This window comes from Lissotriton vulgaris, unplaced genomic scaffold (genome assembly GCF_964263255.1).
Source record: "Lissotriton vulgaris unplaced genomic scaffold, aLisVul1.2 SCAFFOLD_1669, whole genome shotgun sequence".
Classification (NCBI taxonomy): domain Eukaryota; kingdom Metazoa; phylum Chordata; class Amphibia; order Caudata; family Salamandridae; genus Lissotriton; species Lissotriton vulgaris.
In genome coordinates, this window is record NW_028245311.1 from 438,491 (window position 1) to 460,924 (window position 22,434).

Sequence of the window (22,434 nt, forward strand, 5' to 3'; positions counted from 1 at the left end):
ACTGAAAACCACTCTGGTCATCAGTTCGTGGTTGATATCAGCAGCCTAAAGGTTGAGGAGGGGTCGTGGAGACAACTTTTAATTCAACTGTTACTGCAGTGGGCGGGCGGGTAGCCTCAACCCCCTCCCATTCTAGAACCAAGAACCAAGCGGCGAGATTGGCCTTCGGGATCCCGAAATGGCAATCTGCTAAACCTCTTCTTACCAAATTGCATTGGCTTCCTGTCATTTCGAGGGAAGCCTTCAAGATCGGCTGCCTCACCTTCAAATCTTTAACCGGTCCCTGCCCTGCCTTCCTGAAATCCCTTATCAGTCCCTACAGCCCTTCACGCAACCTCAGATCTTCTCACCTACACCACCTGGTTGTTCCCTCTACCAAACTCTGCAGATCCGGAGGCCGGAGATTCGCACATTTGGCCCCAAAATTCTGGAACTCTCTCCCTCCCCTGCTTAAATCCTCCAATTCACTCATTCAATTTCGCAAATCTTTAAAAACATGGCTCTTCCCACAATCTAGCTAATCTCCCTTGCCACCCTCAGCACCAGATCAGCGCCAGGAAACCCACGGTGACAGAGCGCTTTATAAGCTTACCTTAACATAACATAACATTCTATTGCCCTGGCCGCACTCCTGCGACCCTTACAATGTAAATAACTCCAAACATGGGCCTCCGAGCAGAACCCCCCGGCCCGAGAAGCTGGTCTGCGGAGGGGGGAGGACACTGTCCAGTCTGCCGAGGATCACTGTCTGACACGCCGAGCTCCAGTCACCGCCCCCCACCCCCCCCCGAGCCGCATCCGCCGAGGTCTTTGTCATGGACTCCTCGAGCCCTGCACTGAGCCTCCGCCCCCCTCACCAGCGTGCACCCACCCCCTGCCTCTCTCTGCACACCCCACCGCCTCTAATTTAACTGTTACTGCGGTGGGCGGGCGGGTAACTGCAGCAGGACCCGCCAACAATCACACTGGGCACTCGCCGACTCCTCCCACCGGATCCGTGAAATGGTAATGCCTAATGCTGCGGCCGCGCAATGAGCCCAATCCTGAGGTCTGATACTTGTAACAAATAGAATAATAGTTTCAGCTTCCCTTGGCCTCAGGCAGACCCAAAGCCTGTCGGAACAGCGACAGCGAGTGCTTCCGCTCTGCACTTTCACATTAAAAATTGGTGGGTTAACAGCTAGTGTTCTGGGCGCGTCACAGCCAAGGAAGCGCTACAAATGCGTGACTTTGCATTTCAGTGCGGTGATGCGGATCACCACACTGAAATGCATTAGTGTCACTCCTGGTGCGTGACACTTGGCAGGGCTGTGCGTGATACTTGGCAGGGCTGTGCGTGACACTTGGCAGGGCTGCCCTTGAGAGCCTGGCACGTACCTGCGTCAGCCACGCGCTTGCAGGAACGTGGCGGAGCGCTGCGTCGGCCTCGTGCGCCTCTGGGGTCAGCTGGCGTCGTGGGCCTCACGCACCCCTCGTCTCTGGGGTCAGCACGTTGGGCTCGTGGCCTCTCGTGTCTGGGGTCAGCGGTGGGCAGCTGACCTTCGGCGCCTCCGCTTCTTCCGGGTTCTTCTCTTCCGCCTTCCAGTGACGTGGGCTTGTTCTCTCTTTTCATAGGTCCCTGGGTCATGACGCGAAATCCAGGCCACGCACCTGTCAGGGTCATCCCGCGGGTCGCGCGCTCCGTGTCAGGGTCATCCCGCGGGTCGCGCGCTCCGTGTCAGGGTCATCTCGCGGGTCACGCGCTCCCTGTCAGGGTCATCCCGCGAGTCGCGCGCCCCGTGTCAGGGTCAGCCCGCGCGCTGTTCACCGTCGGGGGCCGCGCTCCTTCTCTCCCGTGTGCGGCGCGGTGGGGGCCCCGGGGGCACTGCAGTCCTCGAGGGCTCCGTCACTTTCCCACTCGGCCTCGGAAGGATGAAAGGCTGCCCCCTCCCCCTGCAATGGACTCTCGGCACCGGAAAACAATGGCGCCGGCCTGAGCCCCGCGGGTGCTGCGGCCCCAGCCCCCCTACAGGTGTGGGGGCCCCACGAACCCTGCTCGCCAGACTCCATTCTTGCCTTGCAACCCCCCCCCCCAACCCCGCAGCCTGCCCCCCCCCCCTGTTGTGAAGTCAGCATACCAGTAGTTGGGAGTGGGCGGAGCTAGGGGGTCAGAGGAAGAGGAGGAGCGGACTTAGGAAGGGGGCAGTTAGAGTAGGGACAGGGATAAGGATGGATGTATAGCAATAAAGCTCCAGTAATTATAATAGATGGTGTCTGTAGTTATTGTAGCAGGATGCTACAACTGGCGACGAGGGTGGGATTAGCAAAACCCACAGACCCCAGCACCTTGTGAAAATACCCTGTCCCGAGCAGCAGCCTAAATCGAGCTGTCGAGCGTGACTGAACTGCTGCTTCGACTGAAGAGGCCATCAGCAGGCAACTCGACCCCTCTGCAGATCGTGAGGGAACTGAGAGGAGAGACTGAAAAGAGCGCTGAAACGCTCGGTGCCAGAGAAGAGCCCTTCGCGCTCAAAACGCGAATCACGCCGGCGGTGTGTGCAGTGAGTGGCCCTCATAAAGACAGGAGTCGGGAGCCCACTCCGACCCTGCTAGACCCCAGAGACCTGGAATAGGTGCCTAGCGGTGGGAGAATCGCTCCCTGAAGGACCGGCTGAGGAGCGCGACTGAGCGCCGGAGAACTGGGGCCTGAATGCCCGTGATCGGAAGGAGAAAAACCCTCATGCCCGATGCGTGTAATTTGGGAGGGTGCCGGTGTTGAGAAGCGCGAAGAGCGCTGAGTAAGGCGGGAGCCCACCCCGGCGGCAGAAGTCAAGGAAAGCTGCCCTACCTGAAGGATTGACTCCAGCGGTGGATCCTGGCTGCAACCGGTAAGTGGAAGCACTGAGAAATGCAGTAACTCTGGTGAAGAAACGAAAAAACGGCCGAAATCCCGTCGAAAACGAGATTCCCGCGCGGCCATCTTAGAGTCAGGCAGCTGGAAGGACATCCCTGTGAAATTTAGCGGCGGCCATCTTTAAGTCAGGCGAACAGTGGGAATAAGCATTGGCAAAGGACAAACATTGGCAAAGACCTAACAGCCATTGGCAAAGGCAACAGACATCCAAACAAGCACTGGCGACTACAAGAAACAAGCATTGGCAAGACAAACAGGCACTGGCGACTACAAGAAACAAGCATTGGCAAAACAAACAAACACTGGCGACTACAAGAGACAAACTTTGGCAAAATAAATAAGCACTGGCGACTACAAGAAACAAGCATTGGCAAAATAAACAAACATTGATACATGCAAATCAGCGAGCATTGGTGCATGCGAAGACCAGTACAAGCAGTGGTACATGCAAGTAAACAAGCATTGATACATGCAAATCAACGAGCATTGGTGCATGCAAAGGCTAGTGAAGCAAGCATTAGTGACTAACAAAACAAACATTGACACATGCAAACAAACATTGGCAAATGCAAGTGAAGAATAAACAGACATTGGCAACTGTAAGTGAAGCAAGCATTGGTGACGGCAACAGTACAAACATTGACGTATGCAAACAAGCGTTGGCGAATGCAAGTGAATAATAATAAAGCGCTGAAAAGACGACAAACCAGCCCATGCAAATGCAAGAAGCAATCTAAGAAGACGAGCATTGGTAAAGGAAAGTCACCAAGCATTGGTGCCTGTAAGGACAAGTATTGGCCCAGAGCGAACAAACATTGATACATGCAAACAAACAAGCACTGACACGTGCAAATCAACAAACGGAAGCAAGCGTTGACAGTGACCAAACAAACACTGGGGAAGACAAGTAAACAAGCACTGGTGCAGGCAAACAATCACGTGTTGGTGCGTGCAAATCAACAAGCACGAGCAACCACAAGAGTGACTCAACGAACAAGCAGCGACAAAACTAAGGTCAGCACGGGTGGAAACGCGAACAGTGGGATACGCAAGTGACTGTGCAGTGGTGAATGTCAGGAAGTAACGCGCGTCCGTCAAATAGAGGAGGCCACAAACAAATATAAACCATGACAAAGCATAAGTAATTACTCCCGAATCAGCAACGAGCACGAGCCAATGCGCATGTGGGGTAGCCAATGACCACACACAACAAGCAAGGGAATTCCAACATTGTCACCAACAATGGACAAGTTCAGGAGTGTAATGTCGACCGAATACTGAAGGACTAGTGAGCAAGCTCATGCTAAAACACAAACTGAAGTACCTGAAATCCAAGGAAACATGGACAGCACAAGGCCCCGCGTCTACGACCGGTCAGGACTTCCTTCTCTCAGGGCGGGAGGAGACGTAACTCAATGTTTCAATCCACATCTTGAAGTATCGCCCCCAGTGGCACAGAGTGACGATTGGATTCAGGACCTCAAACGGCACTGGTGGCTGGAAGCATTGGACGATTTCTTGAAAGCCAACGGTGAGCAAAGGGAAAGAAAATGTCTACTGTTACTCCTCCGTCTGGTGGGTCCCGGGGGCCGATGCCCAATTAGAACATTTTCCAAGGAAGAAGCAGACACTTATGACAAACTCCAAGAGGAACTCCATGCCCATCTCAATGCACAGGCAGAGGTAGATCACAATCGCATGGTCTTCAACACGGCACGGCAGGAACCAGGCGAACCATTGCCGCATTTCATCATTCGGTTGCAAAGTCTGGTTCAAGGCTGTCATTTCAACACGTTTACGAATGAGGATGCTGTTCGGCTCCGAATAATCGAAGGCTGCGAAAACCCCGAAACAAGCCGCAAGATACTTAGAGGACATTGGTCGCTAAAAGAAATCATCAAGAAAGCTGAAATTGGGATACACGTCCAGACAAGAGGCAAATGGAGGGATGTGCATCTGAGTACAAAACTTCGAAATACCTGGGAAGAGAGAACCCAGAATTCCAACAACCGCAAAAAGAGAGAGAGAGAAGGCAGGCCAGAGAAAAGACAAAAAAGACAGCGGAGGAGGCACAGTAACATGGAATGCTCAGAGTCAGACTACTCAGCGTCTGGCCACTCGGAGAGAACCAAAGAATACTCGGAGTCAACCATCCAAAGAACAAACCCCCGGAATCATCCATCCCCCAGGAGTCCCTCAAGAAGTCAGTCACCGCACAACACACGTCACTCTGACAAAGAGGGAGCGTCCAGTGGGACAGACTGCACTCCTGGGCAAAACGACATTCTGCACAACCAGTGGGGGAGAGAGACAAACAATAGGAGGAGCGGCAGTGATCAAGACAGGAAATCGACGTTGGAACATCAATCACCAAGGGGCAAAGATGAGCCCGAGGAAACAGCTAGCAGAAGGATGCACCCCCCACCGATCAGAGACACTAGATCACCAAACAAATGGAGAGGAAAAGATCCACACAGTCATGGTCCTCAAAGCATCCCTGGGCCCCGCGACAACGTAGAAACAGTGCGTGGATGGGTAACATCAGACGAGGAGAACGAAGAGGCAACCGCCTGGGATCAAGCGCAAGGAACAAGCGCGGAATCTTCAAACAATCTCCCAAATGAGACAACCGTGAAAATGTTACGACACAGACACACGAAGAAGCCTTGCAAAGGCAATTCCGAGACGGAAAGCAGCTCGTCACGGACTACCCGGTTCCGAAGACCACCGGGTAAGACATTCCCAAAGGAGCACTCACAGAGGAGACTAACGGAGCACCCCTCTGATTCAGAGAGCATGTCGGTCCGATCCTTTGAATCAGGAGAATCGTGGTCCCGACAACGACCACACGCAACATTTTTAAAGAAACATTCTCAGCGGGAAGTGAGTGAGGACCCCTCTGACGTAGATAACATCTCGGTCCGATCCGCTGAGTCGACAGAATCGTGGTCCCGACAACGGCCATGGCGCCAAGCACCTGAACACATCAGCGAACCAAGAGACACTTTTCCCGTTCAGAACAACGTGTCTAACCCCAATGACAATGCACACTCGATTACTCCACCGGACAACCTGCCACATCGAGCACAGGTGCATTACGATGCAAAGACTACACCGTCACCCCGGGCAGGGGCAGAAAGGCTGACTCGAAGGTCCTGGTCCTGGTCCCACAAAGGGGAAACAGATGTCGTGGCCAGTAGCACTCAAATAAGAATGGACCAACCAGTTGATCCGCAAAGGAAGTCGGGCACGCCCGGAGAGCCAAGTCATCATCAGACAAGAACGAAACACACAACTATCCAGCCGGTTCCAAGGTTTGCTTGGATCAGGCGCGAGCCGGAGTTGGAGAAGCAACCCGAGGCAACCACTCAATCTCCGAGTCATACCAAGATGGCCTCCCCAGGTCACACTCCACCGGCTGGCATCCCAGACTCGAAACAGGAAGACAGCGTTGGTCTCGACCTGACAAGGCAAAATGAAGCGAAAACACATACAGACACTTGGAAGGGAACTAAAGTAACATCCCCGTGGAAAAGAGGCCGAGCGTCACGTGAGCGAGAGTCACAATGGGGGACAGACTGCCGATATCAAACTGAGCTCACCGGAGGCACCCCAGACATTGAAGGCCCCATCCCTCCAGACATCCACAACAGAGCTTGTCTAGTCAAAGACGAACCATTGGCGAATACTTATCACGACATACGTCCATCCCAGAGACTGATAGTGGAGATGGACTGAGAAGTCAGTTTATTTGTTTGTTTTGTTACAAAGGGGGGAGATGTTGTGAAGTCAGCATACCAGTAGTTGGGAGTGGGCGGAGCTAGGGGGTCAGAGGAAGAGGAGGAGCGGACTTAGGAAGGGGGCAGTTAGAGTAGGGACAGGGATAAGGATGGATGTATAGCAATAAAGCTCCAGTAATTATAATTGATGGTGTCTGTAGTTATTGTAGCAGGATGCTACACCCCCCCCCCGCCTCAGCCTCGTGATTAGACCTCGAACGGTCTTCGGCGGCCCCCATGCCCCTCCCTCTCACCCCCACTCACTTCCTTTGTCCCCCCCACTAAAGTGTCTTCTGCTGCTCGTGCTGCGCCCCCGACCGACCCCCTCCCTGGGAGACACGTCACGCCCAGGGTCACAGGAGGCGCCGAGATTCAAACTGCTGTCCCTGCCCCAGAGCCTCGACCCCCTCCCCATTCTATTGCCCTGGCCGCACTCCTGCGCCCCTTACAATGTAAATAACCCCCAACATGGGCCTCCGAGCAGAACCCCCGGCCCGAGGAGCTGGTCTGCGGAGGGGGAGGACACTGTCCAGTCTGCCGAGGATCACCGCCTGACACGCCGAGCTCCAGTCACCGACCCCCTCCCCCTGGTCTCTGTCATGGACTCCTCGCAGCCCTGCACTGACCCTCGGCCCCCTCACCAGCGTGCACCCACCCACTGCCTCTCTTTGCACCCCCCACCGCCTCTCTCTCTCCCGGTGGTGCCCCCGTTGTTATCCCTGCAAAGCCCCGCACCCCCCTCGCCTATGAATCCTTGCGGTGCTCCCCCCCCCCCCCCCAACTCAGCCCCACCCCCAGATCAGATTCACTGCACTGACTCCAAATGAGGCGCAGTGAAGCTCTCATTCCACTTCTGTGTTTGTGCTGCTATCAATGCTTCGATTCTCTACAAGTACACACACGTTGTGGTCCATTTGATTCCTTTCGTTGTACATTGAACACATTTACCGTGCGCCCTGCTGTCAGCGCCTTACTTCTTCTTATGATTCCTACAGTCTATACGGATTGCAGTTCCTTCCCTTCACGTTTTGTCTTTTGTTTCACCTGTGTTCGTGGTGACACATTACCTTTTCTCCTCTATGACAACATTAGCAATCTCACAACCCTGAATAATAAACTCTGTTGCTGTCTGCGCGTCCAGCCCAGTGGTCGAAGTGGGGAAAAAAAAGTAAGGGAACTGTGGGTGGAGAATCAGGGGGCGGGAATAACCGAAGATTGAATCAGTGGGCGGAGTCAGGGGTGTGGCTAGAAATAGCAAAACATACAAATTTTTAGTACGTTTAGCATTTCACTGACCAGTTACAGCTTATAACGTTATTTAATTAAAACAATGGATAAACATATTTATTTGAGGTTTAATTCAGGAAAAAGCAAACACTCATAAGGAATACAAGTTTATGTAAAGCGTGTGAAATATAAGCCTGAACAACTTGTTACCTTAATGCTTTTACTCTCATTGTTCAGAAATCCATGATTATTTTTTGTCTCAAACATTGAGGTCATGAATACAGGGCTCATCCTGTACACATGTGTTACGCAGGGCTCAGAAGAGAAAGGGACTCTTCAGGAGAATCTAGACTCACGGAAACCCACAAAGGCTCTTCATATTCATGTCAGCCAGCTGGCTGCTCAATCATAATATAGCAAACAGAACAACTGAATGCAGAAAAATATCATACATTCACCCCAGTACAGAGATCGGGGCCTAAATCCATTGTTTCTTTGCTCACCATGCCATTCCAGTTTGGACCCAGCCATATGCAAATCAGTCTTGATCCTGCACCCAATGAGAACAGGGCCTTTCCTGGACTGGAAACAAGCATCCTAGGACCGGTTTCAGGCTTTCAGCCCTCATCAGCCAGGATAGCTTGATTCTAGTGGCAGGGAGAGCACGGGACTCATGTCTGACCATACCTGTCCCACTCGGGGTGACAAATGCAAAAGAACAATTGATGGACAGAATGCAGAAAAATGTCATACATTCACCCCAATTCAGAGATCTGGGCTTAAATCCATAATTTTTTGTCACCATGCCATTCCAGTTTGGACCCAGCCATATGCAAATCAGTCTTGATCCTGCGCCCAATGTGAACAGTCCAGCCCGAACTGCCAGGCCATATGTATTCAAGTGTCCTTTCATTTGGGAAGTGAAAACAAAGAAGTAACCCCTGAACTATACACATAACATATTGCTCTTTGATATGCATGGTACATGTTCTTTGCAGGAGGCATATTACCCCTCTGCACTACCTTAGATGAGGCAAACAGCCACCAGACAAAACATGCTCCCATCGCTCTCCAGCAGGTACATTGATCACCAAAGTTATCTTGGCACTTGTATTGTTGACCAAAACCTGCTGAATATACAAAGAAATTTGCAGTGTTTTTAAAACTCCTGCACTTATACAAGACCAGACCCCCCAAACTAAACTGGCCCCTTACCCTTCCAGTCACCGTGGGAAACGCCTGCTCCTATCCTTTCACTGCTCCTGTCCAGTCAGTACTCCTGCTCGATCAACACTGCAGCTTCGTCAATTCCCCTGCCCCCTCCCTTCTCCTGTCCTGTTCACTGCTCCTGCCCTGTTCACTGCTCCTGCCCTGTTCACTGCTCCTGCCCTTTTCACTGCTCCTGCCCTTTTCACTGCTCCTGCCCTGTTCACTGCTCTTGCCCTGTTCATTGCTCCTGCCCTGTTCACTTCTCCTGTCCGTTTCCCGCTCCTGCCCTGTTCCCCGCTCCTGTCCGTTCCCTGCTCCTGTCCGTTCCCCGCTCCTGTCCGTTCCCAGTGCCTAATCACTGCTTCTGCCCCGTCACCTCTCCTGCCCTGTCACCTCTCCTGCCCTGTCACCTCTCCTGCCCTGTTACCTCTCCTGCCCCGTCACCTCTCCTGCTCCCTCACCTCTCCTGCCCGTCATGTCACCTGCCTGTCATGTTGCCTGCCCGTCACTTCTTGTACCCGATCACCTCTCCTGCCCCGTCACTTCTCACTTCGCCTGTCCCGTCACTTCTCCTGTCCCGTCACTTCTTCTGTCCGTTCACCGCTCCTGCCCCGTTCACCGCTCCTGCCACGTTCACCACTCCTGTCCCGTTCACCGCTCCTGCCCGTTCACCTCTCCTATCCATTACCCGCTCCTGCCCCGTTCCCCGCTCCTGCCCCGTTCACCGCTCCTGCCCCGTTCCCCGCTCCTGCCCCGTTCACCGCTCCTGCCCCGTTCACCGCTCCTGCCCCGTTCACCGCTCCTGCCCCGTTCACTGCTCCTGCCCCGTTCACCGCTCCTGCCGCGTTCACTGCTCCTGCCCCGCTCACCGTTCCTTTCCCGTTCACTGCTCCTGCCCCGCTCACTGCTCCTGCCCTGTTCACTGCTCCTGTCTGTTCCCCGCTCCTGCCCGGTTCCCCGTTCCTGCCCGTTCCCCGCTCCTACCCCGTTCCCCGCTCCTTCCCCATTCACTGCTCCTTCCCCGTTCACTGCTCCTGCCCCGTTCACTGCTCCTGCCCCGTTCACTGCTCCTGCCCGGTTACCATTCCTGCTCAAGCCTAATAATTGCTCCTGCCCCATTACTTCTAATGCTTCGTCACTTCTTCTGCCCAGTCACCTCTTCTTTCTGCAAAGTTCACATAGTGCCAAGAAGTAACTCAGCTCATGAGACTGCTGTACAGACTGCTCACTCAGAGTTACTAGCATCCACCTCAAGAGCTGTAGCTTTAGGCTCGCTGGCCCAATGCTGTTAAATTTCACACCAGCTGAAATTTGTTTTGGCAAACAGCCTTCTGTCCAGTCCACTACACAGCTCCAGACCCTGCTGTTCATATACAATCCTTGGGGAGAGAGGCAAGCAAACTAGCGGACAGAGGCGCAGTGGCGCAGAGGACATCACTTACCTGGACATCGACTCCCGGGGCCCAAACGCTGTAGTCTCGCCGCGCCGCACAGCTCCATCTCGCGGCCGGCGGCTGGAGACTACAGCTCCCAGGGAGCCTAGCGGCAACTTCCGGTTCTCCGCTACTTGAGCGGGACGCTTCCCCGGCGGAGTGGGGAGAGAGGCAAGCAAACTAGCGGACAGAGGCGCAGTGGCGCAGAGGACATCACTTACCTGGACATCGACTCCTGGGGCCCAAACGCTGTAGTCTCGCCGCGCCGCACAGCTCCATCTCGCGGCCGGCGGCTGGAGACTACAGCTCCCAGGGAGCCTAGCGGCAACTTCCGGTTCTCCGCTACTTGAGCGGGACGCTTCCCCGGCGGAGTGGGGAGAGAGGCAAGCAAACTAGCGGACAGAGGCGCAGTGGCGCAGAGGACATCACTTACCTGGACATCGACTCCTGGGGCCCAAACGCTGTAGTCTCGCCGCGCCGCACAGCTCCATCTCGCGGCCGGCGGCTGGAGACTACAGCTCCCAGGGAGCCTAGCGGCAACTTCCGGTTCTCCGCTACTTGAGCGGGACGCTTCCCCGGCGGAGTGGGGAGAGAGGCAAGCAAACTAGCGGACAGAGGCGCAGTGGCGCAGAGGACATCACTTACCTGGACATCGACTCCTGGGGCCCAAACGCTGTAGTCTCGCCGCGCCGCACAGCTCCATCTCGCGGCCGGCGGCTGGAGACTACAGCTCCCAGGGAGCCTAGCGGCAACTTCCGGTTCTCCGCTACTTGAGCGGGACGCTTCCCCGGCGGAGTGGGGAGAGAGGCAAGCAAACTAGCGGACAGAGGCGCAGTGGCGCAGAGGACATCACTTACCTGGACATCGACTCCTGGGGCCCAAACGCTGTAGTCTTGCCGCGCCGCACAGCTCCATCTCGCGGCCGGCGGCTGGAGACTACAGCTCCCAGGGAGCCTAGCGGCAACTTCCGGTTCTCCGCTACTTGAGCGGGACGCTTCCCCAGTGGAGTGGGGAGAGAGGCAAGCAAACTAGCGGACAGAGGCGCAGTGGCGCAGAGGACATCACTTACCTGGACATCGACTCCTGGGGCCCAAACGCTGTAGTCTCGCTGCGCCGCACAGCTCCATCTCGCGGCCAGCGGCTGGAGACTACAGCTCCCAGGGAGCCTAGCGGCAACTTCCGGTTCTCCGCTACTTGAGCGGGACGCTTCCCCGGTGGAGTGGGGAGAGAGGCAAGCAAACTAGCGGACAGAGGCGCAGTGGCGCAGAGGACATCACTTACCTGGACATCGACTCCTGGGGCCCAAACGCTGTAGTCTCGCCGCGCCGCACAGCTCCATCTCGCGGCCGGCGGCTGGAGACTACAGCTCCCAGGGAGCCTAGCGGCAACTTCCGGTTCTCTGCTACTTGAGCGGGACGCTTCCCCGGCGGAGTGGGGAGAGAGGCAAGCAAACTAGCGGACAGAGGCGCAGTGGCGCAGAGGACATCACTTACCTGGACATCGACTCCTGGGGCCCAAACGCTGTAGTCTCGCCGCGCCACACAGCTCCATCTCGCGGCCGGCGGCTGGAGACTACAGCTCCCAGGGAGCCTAGCGGCAACTTCCGGTTCTCTGCTACTTGAGCGGGACGCTTCCCCGGCGGAGTGGGGAGAGAGGCAAGCAAACTAGCGGACAGAGGCGCAGTGGCGCAGAGGACATCACTTACCTGGACGTCGACTCCTGGGGCCCAAACGCTGTAGTCTCGCCGCGCCGCACAGCTCCATCTCGCGGCCAGCGGCTGGAGACTACAGCTCCCAGGGAGCCTAGCGGCAACTTCCGGTTCTCCGCTACTTGAGCGGGACGCTTCCCCGGTGGAGTGGGGAGAGAGGCAAGCAAACTAGCGGACAGAGGCGCAGTGGCGCAGAGGACATCACTTACCTGGACATCGACTCCTGGGGCCCAAACGCTGTAGTCTCGCCGCGCCGCACAGCTCCATCTCGCGGCCGGCGGCTGGAGACTACAGCTCCCAGGGAGCCTAGCGGCAACTTCCGGTTCTCTGCTACTTGAGCGGGACGCTTCCCCGGCGGAGTGGGGAGAGAGGCAAGCAAACTAGCGGACAGAGGCGCAGTGGCGCAGAGGACATCACTTACCTGGACATCGACTCCTGGGGCCCAAACGCTGTAGTCTCGCCGCGCCACACAGCTCCATCTCGCGGCCGGCGGCTGGAGACTACAGCTCCCAGGGAGCCTAGCGGCAACTTCCGGTTCTCCGCTACTTGAGCGGGACGCTTCCCCGGCGGAGTGGGGAGAGAGGCAAGCAAACTAGCGGACAGAGGCGCAGTGGCGCAGAGGACATCACTTACCTGGACATCGACTCCTGGGGCCCAAATGCTGTAGTCTCGCCGCGCCGCACAGCTCCATCTCGCGGCTGGAGACTACAGCTCCCAGGGAGCCTAGCGGCAACTTCCGGTTCTCCGCTACTTGAGCGGGACGCTTCCCCCGCGTCGCGGGACGCGCGCGGGCGTCACCGGGCGGAGCCCGGGCAGAGGGCGGGCCGTCTGTGGCCGTCCGTGGACAACAGTGGTCGGGCAGGCCACCCCCCTAAGATCCCCTCAAACGTACGTATTACACTCAGGTACAAATATGGGTGACTGCACTGCTACTACTACCCATATTGATATATCATCCCAGGGTGCTGATACCTCCGTCTCTCTCATCACATCATTTGAAACATTGATTGAAACTGCCTTTAATGAAATTGTGGAGACTGAGAGGATGTTTTCCATGGGCCCACTTGCCACTAACAACAAATCGAGTGTTACTAACTGTGCAAATGGAAATATACATATTATCCCTGAGGTTACTGTGGTTAAGCCATTACACCCGTCTGTTAACGTGCCCATTGTTTTGGAGGACGAAAACACTCTTACCTATATAGCAGCAGACTCTGCCCCTCTAACAACTGCTGCTGTTAGTCTACAGCCGGTACTGTCATCTACACCTCCAGTACCTCCGCTAACAGAAACTATCCCTATCAGCACAACTGTTTCCCAGGATGATGTTATTACCCTGGATATTACGGACTCCAGTAGTAACAAACTGGGAGGGGAAAAAAGAAAAAGAGGTACTACTAAGCAAAGCGCTAATAAAAGGAAACAACCTTTATCGAATAAAAGTCAGCCCACCCCCCAAAGCCTGTGGAATAAACAAAAATCTTTGGGGCCGGTAACTGTCCCTATGGAGGATAAAGACTCAGCGGATATAGATAGCATTTCTCCCTCGCCCACCATTCACCCCAATGGGAATTTTAATACTATATGGACCCAAACAACATTAATGGGAGATAATTACAACCTCTCAAAACAAAATGGGAACCTTATAGAGACTATAGTGGACACTATTTTTAATCGATTGGAAAAACTCATGATCAACCAGTTTAATAATGTTTTTAAAAGATTGGACAGTCTAGATAACCTGGTTAAAAATGATGAAGCTAAAAGGAAGGGGTCTATTATTTTGGATCAAATTAGAGCCGACCGTCTCCTAAAAGAACTTGAATCCCTAAGCAACACCCTGTCACTAAAAATACAGGATGCTCGTATCGTATTGGATGAGGGCACGAATAACCCGGGAACATCATCACCGTCCATCATACAACCTACAACCCAACCCCGATCTGCTAACACAGGGGTTAAGTGTGCAAAACCCAGTATAGCTGCTAAAACTTTTCCAACTCCTGCACCTAGAAAAACTACCTCTTTGGCTACCACTAACAAAAATGTCATCAGTAAGGATGATGGCTTTACCCAATCTACTACAGCAACAACTACAGCAACAACTGTAGATAACAATAAAGGTACCGCCCAAGCAGGGTCCAATAGGCCTCGCAAACACGAAGGGCCTGTTTTACCCCTACACTTGCCACCGGATGCCTGTCCTTTCGTTCTGGTTTTGGCAGGAGTACCAGTGTTGAGGGAGGATCAGGGGGAAACCTGGGTACAACTACGAAACAAGTGTATAGACTGGCTGACTAAACATAAGGGGGTTGGATATGATATATCAAGAGAAATCATATCGGTTCGCAGGGTGCCTTGGATTGGGCCATTACTTAAAGATAAGGACGGAGATTGTATAGTTCTTAATTTTAAAAATCATGCAACTGTAAGACATTTGCTTAACATAAGTGGTAACTGTTCGGCCATTTCTACGGTTGCAACCATGTTACCTTTAAGCTACTTTTACAGACAACCCCCTATGCATTTTCGACCACCTTTAATGCACTTCCACCCTCCATACAGGTATTTTCAGCCACCTGCTATGCAATTTCAGCCAGTTGCTTTCCCTTTCAATACATTTAACAGATTTGCACCTTTGTCAGGTTTGGATATGTTAGATTGACCCTCTTAAGTCAGCTAACCCAGTTGTTCCATCACCAACTTTAATCAACGGAAATCAGGAAGCCTAACATTCCTTTGCAGGGATTCCAGGAAGAGGCCAATCTATGAATAATAACCTTTTGGATTCTGTACTTTCTCTTGTAAGTTGGAACATAGCGGGTCTCAACTCTAAACTGAAAATCAAAGAATGGTCTGACTGGGTCAATAATAATTGTGACATATTGTTGCTTCAAGAGACTTGGTGCATAACTAATCCCACAATGGAGGGCTACTGTTGCTATAACTCTAAGGCCTCTGCTTCATCCATGGGACGCCCCAGTGGAGGGTTATCAATTTGGTCTAAGATAAAACCCGGGGCACAAACTAAACAGATCCCAACACCAGGCAAATGTTTTATGGCTGTGAAATACATTAACAGGATGATTTTATGCATAATTAATTTTTATAATAATGATTTTGTTAATCATCCCAATGGAAACTTTCTGTCTTTGTTTAACTTTATTGATGACATCGTGGAGGGGCTGAAGTATGGGTCCTTTGATGGTATTTGCATCGGAGGTGATTTTAACGCTCATATGTATCGCACTAGTGCCCCATGTCGTAATGGTGAAGAGTTGAAGAATCTATTAGCATCCCGTAATCTAGTAAATGCTATGGAAATTGCTGGAACTAGTGCTGAAAATATATTCACACCCACCTATATAGGTCAAGGCTGCGCTTCCACAATAGATTATATATTTCTTTGTCCGTCCCTGTGTGATATAACTCGAAAAGCTGAGGTTAACTGCTCCGCATATAGTGACCACTACCCACTCAGAATATATCTAGACAATCCTCAGACCATAAAGGCTGCATTGAGAACTGAGAATGGGCCACAAAATCTGGTACTGTCTACCGATAGACTAAGACTAATATGGAAAGGGGTGGATAATAAAGCTATCCTAGCCAAGGTAATTAAAAAGCATCCTCTGTTAATAGAGACCTGCTTGTCACTTGATAGTACTGGCGAAGTATTGGTTGTTGCATTTAGTAATCTTTGTGGGGCTATTAAAAGGGAATCTTCTAAACCATCTAGGCCCAATATAGATCACAGCCCTCGCTGGTTTGACTCTGCGTGCTCAAAGGCCAACAGGGAATTGAGGGCGGCCTTACAACAAAATCCTAGGGATTTTAACCTAGTGAGAGAATTAAGATCTAAATATAAACTCGCCCTACGGATAAGATCTGAGGCTTTAGTGGTTAACCACTGGGAGTCACTTACGCGGACTGCCTCGCTAAAAGACACTGCGGGGTTTTGGAGAGAAGTCAAATCACTCAGGTCTCTTGGTTCTAACATCCAACCAATTAACTGTAACATAAATGGTGAGGTCTGGGTGGAGCATTTCTCTAAAATCTATACTATAGTAGCCCCTACTATAGATTCTGCTTCCCTATTAAATAATGCTGAACAACTGAACTTTTCAATATCTGAGGTGGAGGATGCAATTTTGGAGAGCGCTAGCAATAAAGACCCAGGCCCCGATGGTCTATCCATCGACCAGATTAAATCGGAAATCAATTTTTGGGCCCCTTTATTATGCAACCTATTCAACAATCTGACCGACAGCTCAATCCCCGAATCCTGGTCGAACAGTGTCATCGTACCGATATTCAAGAAAGGTGACAGGTCCGATCCGGCCTGCTACCGTCCGATCTCACTGATCGACAATACATTAAAAGTACTTGGTAGGGTACTATTCAAGAGGATAAGGGAATGGGCTGAGGACAATAATGTGCTACATTGCAGCCAATTGGGGTTTAGAAGCCATGTGGGCACGGTTGAGCAGTGTCTCAACTTGAATCTGATCATGGCCAAATATATTATCGTTAAAGAGTCCCCACTTTATTTAGGTTTTATGGATTTGAGTTCCGCTTTTGATTTTGTCAATCGTTCTAGGTTATGGTCACAATTGCTTGATTATGGTTTAGATGATTCATTAGTATATTTTCTTTCATATTTACATAGGGACCTTAAGGCAAGAGTACGCATTAATAATGATGGTGATCTATCTGATGATATTTTTATTAGAAGAGGAGTCCGACAGGGCTGTGTACTCGCCCCTTTGCTTTTTATTTTATATATTAATGGGTTGAGCCCTGCCCTGAGTAAGAACTCCAAGGATGTCCCAATTATTAATGGTTCCCCCATTACTACTTTACTCTATGCGGATGACGCAGTATTAATGGGGCGTACCCCAAATGCTTTGCGTTCATTAATTACAGGGTTTGTTGCTTTTATGTCTGATTTTGGTTTAAATACCAATTTTAAAAAATCTTTTATTATGAACTGTGGACCAAAAAGATACAACATTCTCTCAATTAAAAGTGGTGATAATGAATTAAAATGTACTAGCACTTTCCCCTACCTAGGGTTATTATTCTCCAATACTGGTTCATGGCAGCATCACACTGCCCACGCAAGAAATAAGATTGGTAAATCAATTAATTCAATTTTATCTCTTCGTCAACCGAGAACGGCTGATGTGATTACCCCCCTGTTAAATATTTATCGCACCAAATGTCAGCCAACTGGGACATATGGATCAGAAGTGTGGGGTTATTGTAACGGCATGCCTTTGCAGTTGGAGGAAAATAGATTTTGCAGGAAGGTGTTGGGTGGAACCTCCTGTGCGCCAACATTCATTTGTCACCAAGAACTTATGTTGCCATATATAGCTGATTTTATTAGGTCAAGGCCTACGCTTTTTTGGATAAAAATATGGACAAATCCAGCGGCTTCCTTGACCCGTAGTATAATCTCAGATTGCCTATTACATGAACGATCCCATCTCATACCTTGGCTAAATGCGGTCAAGACTAGCCTGCTGAGCGTGGGACATGGCTCTTTGTTTAGCTCCCCAAATACTATTGTCCCCGCCCACAAGAATAATGTAAAACGGGCACTGTTTGAAATATACAAAGAGGAACGTATGAGATCTGAATTAATGAAACCAGCTATTATTAAGTATCTTCCACTAACTGAGACAGGTAATAATAATTTAAATAAACCATACAAGCCCTGTAGATATTTGTCAATACCAATAGGAAGATGGAACCGGAGCCTTTTATTTAGGTTCCGGGATGGAAGTATTGTAAATTTACTGAGTTTCCCACTTGGCTATAATAAGAATCTAGAAGAACTTGATTGTCCGTGCTCTGTCGGTGGGAAACAAAGTTTACTGCATTACTTTATTTTCTGTGGCCACTATAAATTGTATATCCATCATTATCTAATGCCGATCTTCAGAAAATATAACCTAAGAGACTTTAAATTGGCATTGAAATTTCTGCAAATGTTACCAACTGATGATGTTATATACACTATAAGCTGCTTCATAAAAGCCTGTGTGAAATCGAGGGCAAGTATGGAACATGCATAATGGCCTATGGATGCATAACGCACTTTAAAATCTAAATATAAATTGTATAGGGGATTAACTATATGTATGGAATCAATGATTATTGGTATTAGCTAAACAGAAATTTATGAATGCATCTTTTAATTGTTTAATGTCTTATATCTTGTATCATGCACTTTACGCCACATATGCTGCTCATGCCCAATTGGGCTGTTTTTAACTTCTATACATGTTTTTATGTATTTTAAATGTTTCATTCTGTATGTACTTTTATGGATCTATCATAATCCGAATAAAGATCATTTCAATTCAATTCAATTCAATCCTTGGGACAATTAGGAGCTTAGCAGGGAAGTGTATGGTCTTTTGTGCAGTTTATCATAGCCAAATCCCCCTCAACATGCACAGCTACCAAATTAAACATTGATACCATCTCTGGTGGTACGTGCATAACACCCCAAATTAGTGATACATGCTGAGGCGATTGCTGGAATCTCCCATCCACCCCCACCCCCAACCCAGCCCTCCACACGCCTCCCTTGGCCCACGACGAGGCCTGCATGCAACATTTAGTAGCCCGATTGGCTCCTGTAAGACACACCCCTCTACTGACTTCAGACAGAAACACTTTTACTCAGCCATCAACAAAAATCAGGAATTTGAGTGCAGCTGGAGTTAAAATGACTAACAAACAGCATCAGTAATCTATGCGTGTGAGTGATGCAACCTACTTTCTATTGGTGTCTATTCAAGGCAATTGGTTTCATATTGCGTGGTAAAAAACATAACGTATATTTTGCAGTGAAATACTCCTTCCGAATGTGCTGCAGCTTCTGCCTCAGAGTTCAAACAGCCTTTCACACTGATGCATTTGTTGGCATCTCAGCACGCCCGGGCTGATGAGAAGTGAAATTTGAGCTAAAAATTTATTCAAGACTTTGACTTAGAGGGCGTACATAATTAATAATTATAGCATCTGTTCGCGGCGTCCCTCTTTAGTTTTAAAGGCACACCAGGGTGCGGCACAGATTGGGAACCCCTGTGCTAAAGGCAAAGGGCAGGCGCATTGTCATTCGAAAGGGGCTAATCAGCCTCAATCGGAATGACAATGGGCCTGCCCTCAAGCTGAGAGCGCTCAGGGAGGGGCTGCTGCAGCCTCGGGAGTCACAGAGAAGTGCGAGCAGCCCCTGGAATCGGGATGAAAAAAAAAAAGTTCTCGTTTTTATTAAGGACTATTCTTGCCGTCCCGGGATGCTTTGTGGAAAGTAAGAAGTAGGGGAACTGACTGAAAGAATTTTTAGAAGTAGGGGCACGCCGTGCCCTTCCGTCCCCACCCACGTCTATCACTGGTCCAGCCACAAACCCCCTGCTGGCTGCAGCCGCATCTCACCGCCCCATCTGTTTAACAATACTTCACCCTCCCAAGGCCCATTGCTCCCCGGACCCCCTCACCTCACACTCTATCACACTCTATACACTAATATGTATATCAAAACATAATTATTTTATTTTATTGGTATATAGCTTATGTTCAATTTTCTTATTCAATTATTTCATTCAGAACAACATGATTATATATCCATAATATATGATAGACGTAAGGATGATGGAGGCAGTGTGGCAGGTGTCAACTACGCGCGTTTCGGCATACGTGCCTTCATCTGGTAGCCGTCTATTGCACTAAAACAAACATACAATCAAAAAAATAAAATAATATTTGATTACTTTTAGGTGGTTACATATAACATGAAATATACTTCAGAGATCTTTACATTACAATCTATTTTGTTTCAACTATTACTGTCAGTTTTCTGGATCAAATTAACATTTATGGAGTCGCCAAACAAACTATCACATATTTTATAAAACTATAAACCAGTTAAATGCTAAATTGTATTTTTGCATTATTTTAGTCTATTTTCTTCCCTCCTTCACCCCACCAAATTCATTAAAAGTCAAAATCTGAAAACAGAAAAGAGTGTATAAAGAGGAATAAAAAAGAAGAATAAAACCCTGTCCAATTCACATTAAACGTGATCACAAAGACATATTATATACAATTATATACATATGTGACTTTAGTACATTGATATCAAAAACATTGCAAGATACCTCAAGGCTTTAAATATTCTTGATGACATCAGCCATTATTTACTGATAATGAAAAATCAGAGAGCAACAGCTCCCCACCACACATGGGAAAAACGATGAAAAAAACCACCTCAATGGGAGAAAAAACGCGATGTACTGATATATATATATATAATATATATATATATATATATATATAATATATATATATATATATATATATATATATAAATGCTCCTCATAGTATTGAATGTGCAATATTATCTTACCATATATCGACTGATGCCTTTATTCCGTAGAATACTGGCGCTTCACTGTTTATTATGTGTAACGCCTGGTTGATAAGATGTAATATTTATCGCACGTCGGTTATTAACTTCACTGTAAAGAACAAATTTACATTTTAGGTAACTTATGAGATGGCCTAATCATGGATTAAATAGTTTAATCTAAATGAGACCCTTTATGGCTCATAATTCTGAATATAGTAAGTATACATCATAAAGTACCCGGGCTCCGTGGTGCTTAAATTGGTCTGCCTCATCACATGTTTTTAAAACAGAAGGAATATCTCGTATTTTAAAGCTTATATAAATAGATCACAGCAGCATCTCACCACCCCTTCTGTTTAACAATACTTCACCCTCCCAAGGCCCACTGCTCCCCAGACCCCCCCTCACCTCACACTCTGTAGCTGCAGCATCTAACCGCCCCTTCTGTTTAACAAAACTTCACCCCTCCCAAGGCCCACTGCTCCTGGACCCCCCAACCCCTCACCTCACACTCTGGAGCAGCAGCATCTCACCTCCCCTTCTGTTGAACAAAACTTCACCCTCCCAAGGCCCGCTGCTCCCTGGACCCCCCTCACCTCACACTCTGGAGCCGCGGCATCTCACCGCCCCTTCTGTTTCACAATACTTCACCCTCCCAAGGCCAGCTGCTCCCCGGACCCCACCTCACCTCACACTCTGTAGCAGCAGCATCTCACCGCCCCTTCTGTTTAACAATACTTCACCCCTCCCAAGGCCCACTGCTCCCCGGGCCCCCCACCACCTCACACTGTAGCAGCAGCATCTCACCGCCCCTTCTGTTTAACAATACTTGACCCCTCCCAAGGCCCACTGCTCCCCGGACCCCCCCTCACCTCACCCTCTGGAGCAGCAGAATCTCACCGCCCCTTCACTTTGACGGTACTTCACCCCTCCCAAGGCCCACTGCTCCCCGGACCCCCCCTCACCTCACACTCCATATCAGCAGCATCTCACCGCCCCTTCTGTTTAACAATACTTCACCCCTCCCAAGGCCCGCTGCTCCCTGAACCCCCCTCACCTCACACTCTGGAGCAGCAGCATCTCACCGCCCCTTCAGTTTAACAATACTTGACCCCTCCCAAGGCCCACTGCTCCCCGGACCCCCCCTCACCTCACCCTCTGGAGCAGCAGCATCTCACCGCCCCTTCAGTTTAACAATACTTCACCTCTCCCAAGGCCCACTGCTCCCCGTACCCCCCTCACCTCACACTCTTGAGCAGCAGCATCTCACCGCCCCTTCTGTTTAACAATACTTCACCCTCCCAAGGCCCACTGCTCCCCGGACCCCCCTCACCTCACACTCTGGAGCAGCAGCATCTCACCGCCCCTTCTGTTTAACAATACTTCACCCCTCCCAAGGCCCACTGCTCCCCGGACACCCCTCACCTCACACTCTGGAGCAGCAGCATCTCACCGCCCCTTCTGTTTAACAATACTTCACCCCTCCCAAGGCCCGCTGCTCCCAGGACCCCATCTCCTCACACTCTGGAGCAGCAGCATCTCACCTCCCCTTCAGTTTGACGGTACTTCACCCCTCCCAAGGCCCACTGCTCCCCGGACCCCCCCTCACCTCACACTCCATATCAGCAGCATCTCACCGCCCCTTCTGTTTAACAATACTTCACCCTCCCAAGGCCCACTGCTCCCCGGACCCCCCTCACCTCACACTCTGGAGCAGCAGCATCTCACTGCCCCATCTGTTTAACAATACTTCACCC